Genomic DNA, 13,698 nt, shown 5'->3' with positions numbered 1-13,698 from the left:
AGAGCAACTTTGAACTCAATATCCATGCTTTTAACCTCAATGTTGTATTAACCAACTTTGGCCCTCAGCTCAATCTGGAAGTCTCGTGCATTCTTCTCATTCAGACACATGGACATAATCATTGCTACTGTATTAAAACTAACCTCCTCCAAGGATCGCCCGTTTGTTAAATGATGCTTCTTTAAACATACTAATCCTCCCCTCTTTTTCTCATTCATAAAGCAAGCACTTATTGACGGTATTTCCTTTCTATAGATATATGTTTGGTGCCATGGGAAACACAGAAGTCGTAGAAGATTGTTCTGGCTTTCAAAGACTGTGCACTAACTGGAGAAGACTAGCTGCTGGAACAACCTCTGTATTTCAGTGATCTCTCACAACAAAAATTACTTTTCCCATCCTGGTGAGGCTTGTGGAGGGGAGGGAGACAGAAAACAGAACTCAACTCCAGAGTTGGTTAGCAACAGCATTTTCTCCATCCTGGGCTCTGCCCTCCTCCAGGAGCCCCCTCCATTCAGCTTCTTGTGGGGAAAGAACAAAGAATTCACTTTTGGAAGCTTGATAAGGACCAGACAAGAGGGCGCTCCCATTCCGTTGGTCATCTTCCAGTGCCAGGCCACATGGGACAGGAAAACGTGCCCAAGGAGAGGCAAGAACTCCCTGTAGTTCCAAGTCAGGAAACGATTCTGCCGGCTTTTACTTGGGGTACTAACCACGCATTAGTGAGGCTTTAGAAAAAAAGCAGAAACTGCTCTAGGATGTTCAACTTGGAAGGGATTTAATACAAGAGCTCAGAGATTTACAAAACCATTGGAACAGCAGGTTGCACAAAGCCAAAGAAGCTGCTGCTGATGTTCAGGAAATCAGGAAGGGCAGGAATCTCAGGGAGATGACCTGCTGATGATCTCCCTGCCCATAGCCCTCAAGTGGGTGGTTTCCAGGAAATGCTGGCACGATCATGGCATCTGTCTTCAGCCCTCTGCCTAAGCCTACATGCCTTCCGGCCACGACTAAGCAGTAAGGCAAGTCTCACACAGGGGCCTCAGTCACAGACCTTAAACGGGAACCTGACAGCAAGGATATCTGGGAAATGTGGTTTTTAGGACTTCAGCTCCCCAAGTACAGGAAAGAGCAAAGACGGGTGTGGAAATGGTTCCAAGACATCGATAGACAAACCACACAAAGGAGGCACTTTCATCTTCTTCATACACGTTTTCTTTTGGTAATGAGAAATGGAACATCTGTGTGTTAGAATCCTACGTATTAGAGCTAAATTTATTCAATCTTTCATTCACAGTTGCTCAACTCCCTTTTCTGTTTCAGAGCCAGTTTTAAAAGTATATGAGAGAAGGTAACATACATGACATTTGTATTTGAGAAATGGTGCTTGATTTAGGGGTTAAGATTGATTTGTTTCCTAAGAAGTTCTGAGAAGAACAAATAAATAAATATAAAAGCTAGTAGAGTCAGCACAGATGCCATATATCTACCATTAAATTGATGGGCAGTAACCAGTCAATGAAATAAATCAATAAATCAATATTAACATACAATTCTTATCATTACCGGCAGCAGTAGCCTCAGTCCTGTGTTTAATTTTATCTCCATTAGCCCAGGAAAGGGTTAGTTATATCATGGACTCAATGTTATAGGTAACCTCAGAGGAGATGGTGGGGGGGCCGCAGTGGCAATGGATCTTGCTTAGTACAATGAGGGATGTGAGTGTGTGTGTGTATAAAACTTTGTTTGAATTCTCTGGTCGTGATTATTTTAAACCACAGTTTTAAATCAGTTTTAAAAGTTCTTGGTAACTTTGTTGCTTTATCACTCTCCGTACTGAAGAAAAACCATAGCTTAGGTGGCATTTTTAGGGAGGATTATAATGAAGCAAGTATAGTTGCACATGACTATGTACAAATAGAACAATCAGGAGAATAGGGAAATACGTAAATGTAAGCCTCTGCCTCTGCCTGCATATAGAAATGGAGGTTGGGCAAATTTATTGGTGCAAATATCACTTTCTGGTTGGTGAGCTTGGCCAAATGGTTCTGTAGGGTCTAGTCAAGTTTGACACCTCTAGGCATCAATGTTAGCCAACTCCACGCATGCCTGCCTCAACTGTGTCTTCGAGAGGGCCAAAGGAAGAATGTAAGCATTTTGCTTTTGTTATGAATGATGAGTACGTATTTGTTAATATTTACTAATGAGTGGTAATAATAATAACACTTATTTACTGTGACTCTCAAACACTGGATAGGGACTCTCATTATCCACGTTTACAGATGCATTTATTTGCAATGCAAATAAGTTAATAAGTTGCCCAGAGTCACAGGTGGAATTAGTCTGGTTTCAAAATCCAAGCTCTTAACCAATGTGATGATATATGGTCCACAACTGTAGTTATTTTGATTACCTCAGTGCACATGAATCATCTGCCTAAGTGTCCAGAAATATCATCCTTACTAAAGAAGTTTTTATAGAAAGAGATGAAATCAGCTACCTTATCTATTTTCACAATCCCGAGTAAAGCTAGTTCTCCCTTGAGTGATTCCTCCCCTTGATGAAAATGGTTGGTTTCCTATTACAATTGCAGTACAAGCAGGAGTGGGGAATATGGAATATGGCCTTTAGTGAGACTTTCTCCAGGAGCACATTATGAATTAGAACATTAATATGAAAACTTATCTTAGAGAGTCAGGGTAATTCTAGGCCATCAATTTATATTTTCATTGTGAGTCAATCAACCAATCAATCTAAATATAATCTTGATGCAAATCTATGTCTATCCAACACGCCAGTTGGAAAGACTATTTGTAATCAGAAAATATTGGAATCAAGATGAATATCTATTAATAGGGTATTGGTTAAGTAAATGATAGTACTACTTATAATGAAATGCATAATTTAAAAATTGAAGAGGACTTCTATATATTAATGGAAAGGTATTTGGAATATATCATTAAGTATAAAGCAAGGGTGAGAGAAATGAATACATTCCGTTACTATTTATGCAAAAATGATAAGAAAAGAGTGAAGTTATAACGATTGGCCTACATAGGTATAAATGTTTTCTGGAAAAATAAACAAGGAAGTAGCAATAGGGGTTGCCTGTTAGGTAATCAGAACTGAGAAGATGGAGAATAGAACAGAAAAAAGACTCTTCACTATATGCCTTTATATCTTCTAAAATGTCTCAACTATGGAAATATTTTCCTTATGTTAAAATTGATTAAAAAATTAAAAGAATCATTTATTGCTTCCTTGGGTATAGACTACTACAGCTGGGTACTATGGATGGTGGGGGTTAGAAGAGACAAGATTTTCAAAATCTTGATTTGAGCAAAAAACCACACCATTTAACATTTATTTAGCAAGCAACATATAAGGAAACACAAATTAGGACACACCAAACTGCTGCCATCAGTGCCAAGAGCATGCAGAATAGTGGCATGCTGAGAATGTGCTGAGCATAATCAGAGATGTCTTCCTGAGGGAATTGAATTGCATGCCTTGGTTTGAGAGAACAGAGATATGGTATCATAAACAGTGTGGCCTTGAACACGCAGCATTATGGCAACCATCCTCAAGGGTGGGGACTCCAACGAATGTCTTTAAAGTCATTGAGTGAGATTAAGAGGCTGGTACTTGAAGAGGGTGGAACACTGGTAGCTTGAGTCTTGCATCTCAAGAACAAGAGAAAGGGATGATATTCATCTTATTTATGTAAGAGTTGAGCTTGGTCTTGGTTTATTTTTATTTCTTACCCTACTATATAACTGACTCTATTATTGTTTTTAATAGCTTTCAATCAACTCTCTTAGGTGTTCCAGGTACATATTTATATCGTTTACAAAAGGTATTGATTTCACTCCTTTTCTAATTTTCACATTTCTAGTTTCTTTGTTTATTTTAATTGCATTGGCTTGCACCTCCAATACAGTTCTGAATAATCATAGTGGTACTTTCTTCTTCCTAATGTAGAGGAAATCATCTAGCTGGTTATTGAGATAAGATATATTTTCTTATGTTAAGGAGCAATTTAGTTATGTCAACTAAGTACTTAAGTGTTTTTTAAAATAAGAATGGATATTGAATTGTGTTAAATACCTTTTTGGCATCTATGGAAATAATATTTTTCCTTGTAGACCTATGAATACAATAGATTATAACATAAATTTATATTATTGAATCATCCTTGAATTTCTGGAGTTGTCTTAACTAGATTATAATGTTCTATTTTTTCAAGATGTTGCTATATTAATTTTGTCAATAATTTATTCAAGGAGTTCCTGTTGTGGCGCAGCAGAAATGAATCTGATTAGAAACCATGAGGTTGTGGGTTCAATCCCTGGGTTCAATTCCTCGCCTCACTCAGTGGGTTAGGGATCTGGCATTGATGTGAGCTGTGGTGTAGGTTGCAGACACGGCTTGGATCCTGCATTGCTGTGGCTCTGGCGTAGCCTAGCCTGGGAACCTACATGTGCCATGGGTGTGGCCCTAAAAAGGACAAAAAGACAAATAATAATAATAATTTATTCAAAAGTTTTGTAGAGCTATTCATAAACTGTCAGAGGATGTGCCAGACAGACTTTAAGTGAATTTCCAGGGTTGATGCCCTTGTATGATTGAATTCCCTTGCTTCTGGGTTGGGTCCATGATTCACTTCTAATCAACAGAATATGGCAAAAGTTGGAGGATATAACTCATATCTACATACATTAAATCAATCCCCATCTTGCTAGCAAACTTTCTTTAGAGTCTGTCTCCATTGGTGGCTCTATAAAAGCAAACTGCCATGAATTCTAAGCCACAAAGAAATGAATTCTGCCAACAACCTAAATGAGCTTGGAAACAGATTTTCCCCTAATCAGGCATCCCGGTGCAAATGCAGCATAGATATGTTTATGGCAGAGAACTCCATGAAGTCACGCCTGGACTCCTGACTCATGGGAAATATGCGATCATAAATGCGTGTTGTTTCAGGCTGCTAAATTTGTGACAAGTTTATTATGCAGCACAAAGAACTAATAGAGGTATAGTCCTTACTAGGCTTTGGCATAAAGACATATTTATCTTTAAATATTCTCTTTGAGTAAGTTGTTAAGAAATTTCCAATTTCGAGGAGGTGGGGGAGCATTTTTTGTTGCTTTAGTCAGTTTCTAAGTTTTACTGCATTGTGATCAGAGAATGTTTTCTGTGTTTTTTACTTTTTGGAACATACTGAGATTTTCTTTCTTGTCTGGTATGATTGATGACTGTGAAAGATTTATAGGCACTTGAAAATAAGATGGATTCTCTGTTTTCATGGTTTAGTGTTTGATATACATACATCACTTGACTTCTGACATTAAATATTACTGTTAATGTCTATAAGAGAAGAACGATTTGTTTTTCTCTAAGTGATATCTTTTCCCAGCTGCACAAAGGATAGTAACTTTGCTAAAAATATTCAGGTGTTGAATATCCATAACCTATGACCTGCCCTTTATATTTGAGTGCTTTTTATTTCAGAAAAGTTTTCTTAATAATATCTTTAAATATTTGATATATTCCATTTTACTTCTTTCGTAGACTCCAATTATGCATAAGGTGTATATCTTTTTCCTACTTTCTATTACCGACATTTTCTAATTCTTTTTAACTATTTCAGTTGTATTTTATTTATTTTTATCATCTCTCTCATCTGCGTCCATTTCTCTTTTTTTTTAATAAGGTTTTTTTTTTTCCCCACTTTTGAGCTCCTTCTAATTCCTTTCTCATTTATTGATGCTTCTATTTTTCATACTTCCTCATTGGATTATGCTAGTTTACCTGCTGCTATTATCTTTCCATCTATTCCTGAAATTCTTGCTGTTCTGTTTTGTGGTCTTCATTCACTTGAAAATTTGTATAAAAAAATATTTGTTTAAAATTTAGTGTGTTCTATGGCAACATTGTTTTAACCTAGTTAGTGATTTGTTAGTAAGTTTTGCTTGCTTTCTTCTTTATTTTTATGGCTTCTCTTCATAGATGTGTGCTGATTACGTCTTGCTTTTATATTATTATGTAAATTCAATGTTTGTGGATCTGTATGAGGTAAGAGTTTCCTATGTGTGGAGTGGGACAGGGTAGGGCCCTAGAGTAAATATTTTTAAATTTTGTTTTCTTCCTAACACAGACCCTGCCTTATCCCCAATTACTACAAACCTAGGCTGCTTCATGCAAATATGACCTTCTGTATGATTCTTTTTTTGTTTTTTTGTTTTTGTCTTTTTGCCTTTCCTAGGGCTGCTCCTACGGCATATGGAGGTTCCCAGGCTGGGGGTCTAATCAGAGCTGTAGCCGCCGGCCTTCTACCAGAGCCACAGCAACGCAGGATCCAAGCTGCATCTGTGACCTACACCACAGCTCACTGCAATGCTGGATCCTTAACCCACTGAGCAAAGCCAGGGAGTGAACCCGCAACCTCATGGCTCCTAGTCGGATTCGTTAACCACTGGGCCATGACAGGAACTCTGATTCTTTTTTTGTTAATTCTTCTCTTTTTCTGATTTAATCATTCTTTTTGGTGAGGGATGAGAAATGGGTGGCTTCTGCTTTTAATTAGTTCATTCCTATTTCTGCACCTCTTTTTGTAGATATAGACAGATATTTTGACCCTCAGTTATAACTCTCCCCTTCATGAAGTGATTTGGTGAAGACTATTTTGGGTATGCATTCAGAAATCTGCCAGCATCATGTTCTGACTCTGCATTATTCTCCCTTCCCTTCTCTGTAGCTTCTGTATGAACACTACAACTTTAGGCAAACTTTTAGAAATTTTGAGACTCCTGGTGTTGTCAAAAAATGAAATTTGTGCTTTTATTTTTAATTTTGCTTTCTTTTTGGTAGTACTCAAAAATGAAAGACTCTAAATTGCCATGTTCATATCAAAAGTCATTAAGTGCTCCTTGAGGGACTTTTGGTCAACTACATCTAGTAAAGTTATATCACCTTTACAGAGTAACTGTATATTTACTGTATCGTGGCACACATCTGGTTTTATTTATTATTTTTTTTTGTCCTGCTTCCTCTCTCTCGTACTGTGATTATGATGGGGCCATCAATTTCATTACCATACTTCCTGAATACAAGGGTAGGCACATAATTTTATCCCTTTAGGAGAAGTACTTAGCCCAGTTTAGGCACATGACCCAAACAGTATCAATCAGAGCTCTTTGAGGAGATGATTATAGAAAGTGAGGGGAAATGATTTTTTTTTTCTTTCCAGGTTTCAGGCTATACAAATCCTGTAAGCCTGGTGCTGCTTGTGGGGTTATCTTTTCCTTCACATGAGAAAAGTTTTGCTGAGAATGAAGAAACAGAGGGAAGGACAATTCCTGTTGACATCTCATAAGTGCTTGATCCAACCATGCCTGAAATCAATTTCTGGTATTATATGACCCAGTAAATTATCTCTTTTGTTTGAGTTAAACTAAATTTGGAATTTTGTCTCTTGCAACACAAATGGTCATGACTGATTTTAGGATCTTTAAGTTTTCTAGATTTATTGTTGACCTAGAGAATTTTTTCTAAAACTCAAAACCTTTTCCCATTACTTTGACCCATGAATATTATAGCTAAGAGATTTTAATATGTGTAATTAAATTATACTTTCATAAGTTTACTACTGTATTTTTTTCTTTTATTTTTATTAGAGTATAGTTGACTTATAGTGTTGTGTCAATTTCTGCTTTACAGCATAGTGGCCTAGTCATATATATATATATATGTGTGTGTGTGTGTGTGTGTGTGTGAGTATTGTATATATATACACACATTCTTTTTCTCTAATTTATAATCTGTTTTCTCTATTGTATCATTAAGAGTGATTCTTAAAATTCTATATGTTAAACATCATTGTTTATTTAAAGGAAACTTATGATAATAAGGCTAAAAACATTTATGAGATTTTTTTAGACAATCAGATAGTCTGCCCACTGTTTTGAATTCCTTTAATGTGCTCCTTCAAATGTAGCTCCTATTTTCAGATATGCATCCAATATTTTGCTACTAATTAAAATATAGATAGGTGACGTCATTACTTTCAGAGAGAAGAACATCATACTGCCTTGAACTCCTGGGAGGTAAACTTGCTTTTGGTAGATGTGTAATGCCAAACCAGTGGTTATTTTCCCATGATGCTAGAGCCAGATGGAAATATTTTCAATTCTCTGTGCCACAAAATATTGGGGCAATTATGGATGTGGGAGGTCACTCTACTCTACCTCCAATGACTACTTGGTGGGAAGTGTTGGTTCTCAGAGTCTGAGAGTGGAAAGAGATTTGTGTCAAAGCAGTGTTCCTTATGGAAAAGCAAGGTTTACTGTTTTTATACATTTGGCTTTTTGTCATAAAGCAAGAACTTTTCTACAGCCAATGTAAGAAAACGTGTACCTCAAAATCAGATAGGTCTTAGACTAATCCTGCTTTTATCATCTTCATAAGGTACATTTTTTTAATTGAAAAGTGGCTCCTTAATAAAAATGGCTCCTTTTGCATGATTTCTACATATTTTAATTTTCTTTCTTTCTTTTTTCTTGCTTTTTTAGGGCTGCACCCATAGCATATGGAGTTCCTAGGCGAGGGGTCCAATTGGAGCTACAGCAGCTGGCCTATGCCACAGCCATAGCAACATCAGATTTGAGCCACGTCTGCAACCTACAACACAGCTCACGGCAACGCTGGACCCTTAACCCATTGAGCAAGGCCAGGGATCGAACCCACCACCTCATGGTTCCTAGTTGGGTTCATTTCTGTAGCACCATGATAGGAACTCCCTACATACTTTAATTTTATAAAAAAATTATATCCAATAAAATAGAATGTGGTCAATATCTTAAATATAAAAATTGTTTGGTACTAACCATATGCCTAAATCCTTCTACTTCATTAGATAATAATTCTTAGATTAAAAAATTATTTTAAATCATGTAATAATATAGTATGTATATGCAATGTAAGTGAATTTCTTATCCTTTAGGAATATATATGCTGAAATAAATGATCATGCTGATAAGTTATCTGTTATTAATAAAGATATCCTATTTTTTCAAAAATATAAGTAAAACTGAATAACTACAAATTTACATTACACTTTTCCTAAAATACAGACCTGGCAGTGGTGAAAAATTCTGAGAAGTTAAATTCCCCCAGGAGTTCATCAATTTAGAATAATTGTCCTGAGCCCTATAGCCTATGCCTTAGGAGGACCTCAGTGGGGGAAAACAGTGGCCCCACAAGATAGCACAAGGGAGTCCAAGGCTCCCAGCCACAAAGTTGGTCCTGAATTCACTCTTCCTTTCCCATCCTCAAGAAAAGTAGATGTACATGCCCTTCCCCTTCCACCAGGCACATAGTAGATATTCCTATTGTGACTAGTTTTCTCCTCCCAACCTGTCCACAGTTGAAATTAACCTGATTTGAACTTATGATAAATATACTGGAGCAGGAACATAGAGGCCCTGCATGGTAGCCCTGGTGTGGCCCAGGGTTTGTGTCATAGAACGTTTTTGGAGAATGATACACATGACTCAGGATTTGGAAGGTAAATTATAAGAACAAATGTTTATTCGGGCTTACTAACTGCCAGGCACTGTTATTAGCACTTTTCGTTTACGGATACATTAAAGTACCCTCACTAAGTAACAGTGTTTACAAGATGAACACTGATATTCTTCCCATTTTACAGAAGAAGAAACTGAGAGTAAAACAAATTGCCCAACTTGACACAGCAAGTAAGTAGTTGACTAGAAATTCAAATGCAGGTAGTTTGGTTTCCAGAGTGTAGGCTTTTAACTACTATGTTCTGTTTTCTCCAATGTGGTGTTTGATCTTCTCATATATTAAAGAGCTTTGAGAAGATGAAATGAAAAGGAGGGAAGGAAACAGAAGTTAACCCCTAAAAATAAGACAAGTTTTCAGGGAGCAGGAAGGATTTACTAAGAAGGACCTGAAAACAAACAAAAAAAAAACCAAAAAACCTTAAAAAAAAATTGCCCCTCTCTCAATCTCTCTCTTTCAAATGATCCAGAAGGTCAAGAGGTAAGCTTGGAGGGAGCAGAAGTCAACAGAGATGGTGCAAAATATTAAAATATTATCTTTTAGGCTCTTAATTGAAAGTGAATTTCAAATATAAATGATTAGAAGTCCATCAGATGAAAATGATAAATAGCTTTTCAGGAACTAAGCCATGCAGTAAGTACTAGACAGGGAAAATTTATATCCACTCAACACTTTGGTTTCAACCCACCACAAAAACAAACTTCCATGGTAAATAAACATGAAAACTGAAAAACATCTTTAACCAACAGGAAAATTTTCTTATTAAATTTAACTACCACATATCTAACCACACTAATATAACTTACAGAAAGAGTTTTAACATAGAAAAGAAGCATGTGCTAAACTTACCCTAGTTTATTTAATGTAAACTTCTAATATACAAACAAAAACTTTTTTTTTTTAATTTTTGCACTGGTCTGTGGTGCACAATGTTTATTTGTATTTTAATCATCATGTCATTAGTCATTTCAACACTGAAAGTATTAGTGCAGGCAGAATGGAAATAATACCTAGTGCCTTAAATTTAAGATGGCATTTTTTCCCCCTTTGTTCTGGTTTAAAAAATCTTCACATGTCATTAACACTATTCCAGGCATTTCTAGAAAGTTTAAATGTTGGGGAAGATACAATGGGCTATTTTGAAGAGGTGATATTTATATTGTGTTGGGCAGGGAACCTAGGAATGACTGAATCATTTGCCAGCACAATAAGCCCTCCCTGGAAGGTCACTGGGAGAGCTAATATGTAAGACAAGGACTAGAAAATACAAAAATTAATGTGTTTTATTACTAGTTATCCTAGTTTTCTAATGAAAGTTAGGGAGGGTAAGGCAAGGAATCCTTTACTTTTTATTAGAGGAGGCCCAAGTAGCTATGTGAGCTTTGTCTACATCGACCCTGAAGACAAAACCCAAGAGTCTGACTATACAACTGCCACGTAAGAAGAGTGAAAGCCAAGGCATATCCACCAGCACCAGAGGAAAGAGAGAGAGGGTAACCAAGAGAGAACTTGGACAAGGACAGCACTCTGGGCTTGGCTGCCACATGGGAGAATAAACATTCTCAAGAGATAGGAAAGAAGGTTAGAGCAGCTTAGAGAAGCCCTGGATTTCTTATAATTTTGGTTCAGTAAATGAACAGATAACTCCTCAGTGCTATGAAGAAAATAAAACTGGTTAAGGTGATAGAAGGTGACAGGGTGGTGGTGGTTCTTTTAAACACTGGAGACAGAAAGGGACTCTATGGAAGTGACATTAAGTAGATACAAACCTCATAGGAAGGACAACACCAGCAAAGATATGGGGAAAGAGTATTCCAAGAAATGGGACTAGTGAGTTTAACGGCTTCAAAATGGAAACAAACGGAGTGATTCACAAAGAGAAAGAAGTCTAGGGTGGCTGAAGTGGACTTAGGGCAGAGGAAAGTGCTAGAAGATGAGCCCAGAAAAAGAAGGTAGCAAACAGAAGAGGTAGGGACTTGGAGGCCATGCAAAAGGGCTTCGATTTTATTCTTGCTTATGTTGCTGGAACTCAGCTTCTACTTACCAGTGCCAAATAGAAACACGGAGACAGAGTTTTGGGTGAAGGAGAAAACATAGCTTTATTGCTTTGTCAGGCAAACGGGGGTCACAGCAGACTAATGCCTCAAAGACTGTGCTCCCCTTAGGAGGGATTGGGAGGTCGTTTTATAGTTTGGGGAGGGAAAAATAGGGCCACAGATAAGGATCAGAGTAGAGGAAAGTTTGCATTGTTTTCAAAGCTGGTGTTCAGTGGTCTGGTGGTCTTCTTTCTGGAATAAAGAATGCTTCATTAACGTCTTCCATTTATTGAGGGGTTTAGTTCTGCAGAAGAACTCAAAGATACTGTTATTTATATTTCTTGAGTAGGGACCAGAACCTGACCCAAAGATGCGTTATTGTCTCTTGACTGCTCCTTGCTGGTCTCTGCATCCCCTCCCTTTCCTGATTAGCAACTATTTGAACCTGCTCTTTGGAACTCAGGGAAGGTCATGGAGGCTGAAGATTATTCCCTAAAGAAAAAGAAATGGGAGACACAGAAAGGCTTGTGTGCCCCAGTGTTCACAGGGCCCTGCTTGGTTCCACTAGTTTGGAATACTATTATAGGCAGGCTTTTAAGTAGGGTGTGATCTGAACTTATTTGTTTTTAAAAGATCACTCTGACTGTTCTGCTGAGAATAGGTTCCAAGAATGGAATTTGGGAGACCAATGAAGAGGAAGCTGCTACATTCATTTAAAAGGTAATGGGAGTGTGAACTAACAATCCAGCATTCAGCTAGAGATAGGGCTGTCTCCCTTGAGAGACAGATCTAACAAAGTGTCAGAGATGCTACTCAGCATCATTATGGGGCTGTTTCCCTAGTTTTGGCCACTGTGTAGCCACAGGGGATCAATGAAATCGTCAGTTCAGTTCCCAAGGCCTTTGATGAATGCCTGATTAATGTTGCCTCCAAAAGCTTCTGAGAGGGGTCAATACAGGATACGAATATTCCCCCAAGGTAACATTATGGAGTATCTCCAATTGTGACCTCCTGGTCTAGTTTCCATCTTGATTTATGCTCTGCTCTAACTCTAACCAAGCTCAGCAGAAAGCATTATACAATGAGCACAGATCACAACATAGCTCAAGAAATTCAATGCCCAAACTCAAGAGTCTGATATTTCCTACCAGCCCATAAAATTTAATAAAACAACCCCTCTCATTATCAAACTCTCACAGATGAGGGCTGTATACAACGGGTCAAACCAACTTTTTTCCCACAAATAAATTTAATCCCCCCCAACAAATCTTCCCTCACTCCCTTGATCCCACTGAGAAATGGAGACCTGCCATATGAAAGTCTTCCTACCAAGGCCGTGGCTCGCCTCTTCCTTCCCTTCTATCGCCCCAGCCTTCCCATCCATCATCACAACTTCAGCAAATAGCAAAACCTGATCTTTCCAACTCTTAAAATAATAAGTAAATAAATAAATAAACAAATAAAACCTGTTGTATTTTTCACTTTTCCAAAATGCTTTAGGACAAAAGCACCCACTAAAAAAAAAAAAAAAAAAAAAAAAGTTGTTCATCTAACCTGTATACATTCAATACTAAATACTATATCATTCAAGTGTCAACAGCATTATGTAAGAGGATCTTTTCTGGACTAGGAGCCCAAGACGCACAGATATCCTTCAAAAGCCTCTCCTGAAACTTGGAATAAATTTAATGCCAAACCATGGCGTCCAGGGCCCCCCATGATATCATGCCCAACTCTTCACATTCAGCTCCCAAAGAGCTTGTCATTCACCTTATCCAGGATCACAGAGGGAAGCCAGCTCTTCCTACTTTGTCCAGGACTTCTCTTGCTTTAGCACTGAAAGTCCTGCAAACCCGCTCACCCACGGGCAATCTGGGATGGATGGCCACCCTACCACAGGTTTGTTTGCTTTTTCTCACACATAGAGGCCGGTTTCTCAGCTTGAAACATTCTTTTCCAAGATGTCTCCCTGGCTCCTTCTTTCTCATCATATAAATAATTGTATCCTCTTCTATCATAGAAATTCCCTGAAATGTTTAATCTTCTCCACTGTAACCTAACCTCAAAGAACAGTGCCTAA

Source organism: Sus scrofa, chromosome 1 (assembly GCF_054392235.1).
Source record: "Sus scrofa isolate SSC_HxYL_T2T_F1_AM1 chromosome 1, Sscrofa_HxYL_maternal_Yorkshire_Landrace_v2.0, whole genome shotgun sequence".
In the NCBI taxonomy this organism is placed as follows: Eukaryota; Metazoa; Chordata; class Mammalia; order Artiodactyla; family Suidae; genus Sus; species Sus scrofa.
Note: the sequence above shows the minus strand (reverse complement) of the source record.